This window comes from Plasmopara halstedii, assembly GCF_900000015.1.
Source record: "Plasmopara halstedii genome assembly, contig: Scaffold_194, whole genome shotgun sequence".
Taxonomy (NCBI): domain Eukaryota; phylum Oomycota; class Peronosporomycetes; order Peronosporales; family Peronosporaceae; genus Plasmopara; species Plasmopara halstedii.
Genome location: NW_020187115.1, coordinates 87,730 through 89,258, shown reverse-complemented (window position 1 = coordinate 89,258; position 1,529 = coordinate 87,730).

The window sequence follows — 1,529 nt, the reverse complement described above, 5'->3', positions numbered from 1 at the left end:
GAATTTCTTGTGGGACCAAGAAACGAGCTCGAAGAGCTTCCCGTGTGGCAACTTCATCTTCGTTTTGGCCGGGGGCCCGATGATGTGGACGCGTAACGATCGAGTTACTGCATCCTTCGCTTCCACAGCGGTATCCGCAGGGCGGAAGCCATATTCCACACGAGGGTCAATGACTGGCCGTGGATGGGTGCGCTTTAGAGCTGCCTTATGGGCTGCTTGGTAGCGTGCGCAAAGCGCAAAGCTCGTGCTTATCGAGCCTATGATGTACATTCCCGGTGCCGCGGACACACTGTCCGGTATTGCACTGCATGCGGGAGACGAAGTTGGGCTTTGCCCGTGTTCGCTTTTAGAACCAGCGTGACTTTGTGACTTCCGTGTCGTGGTCACAGGGCTCATTGAACAAGGAAGTCGTTTTATTCCAACAAATTATGTTGCAGTGTCTAGCGGACACGCGAGCCTCGTTGAGACAATAATCGATTGGAACTGTGAATGATCTCAATCTTAATGGGGGGGAGTGTAACGGGGTTACACGGACCCTGGTAACAGGGGTGTGTATCACACCAGATGTGTATGGTGTGACTGCACCAAAACAAGAATACGGTATGTGGCTAGGTAGCCAGCAGTTATGCATGTATTTAGAAACTACTACTATAATATTTAGTATATCTGAGAAAATCTAAACTTTTAAAATCAGGATAAAAAACAGATAAAAATCAGTTTTGGATTTTAAACGGAAGAGCTAATTTGCCTTGGGTAAGGCAATGATTACTCTTGGAGTAAGCGGATTGCGATCTGCTAACTCGCACTGGTTCTGAATATAGAACGAAAGGTCGGTGACCTAAATTACGCTTCCTCAAGCGCTAAGCTATGGCAGCCCCGCTGCATCTATGATCTCACTAAAAGCGCAATCTACGCGCCCAAAGCATCACACAACTTCTCGGTGAGTAAGGCGAGGTGTTCTCCAATGCCACATCTCTCTTGCTCCGATCACAACACACTTATTGTGGTTTTCAATCGTCTGAAGTGGGCTTTTTGCTCACACCAAGTGTAACGGAGTTTGACGTACCCTAGTTTAAAAGGTTGGGTCACTTAAGATTGTTTGACTACACAATGATGTGACTTCACCTTAACAAGAAGCTATACGTAGCGGGACTGCCAGTAGTTATGCATTTTAATTTGGTTTTACTATTTACTTCGGAAAGCTATAAATTTGGATATAGGGGCTCTGCCGCAAATCGAACAAAAGAAATACATTTGACATTTTGAACGGAAGAGTGCATTTGCTTTAAAATTAAGGTTGTGGGTACTCATGAAGTTAGCGGATTGCGATCCGCTAAACTCATACTGGCTCTATTATACAACGTAAGGTCGGTGACCTTATCTTGGCTTACTCTAAGCAAAGAGCTACGACAGTCGCGCTGCACCAAGAATGAAACAAGCGCGAGAAAATTGCCCCAGAAATGCTTTTATCCAAACCACAGATTATTGCTCTCCAGATGTGCTGCCTGCCTTTTTAGCAGCAATGATTA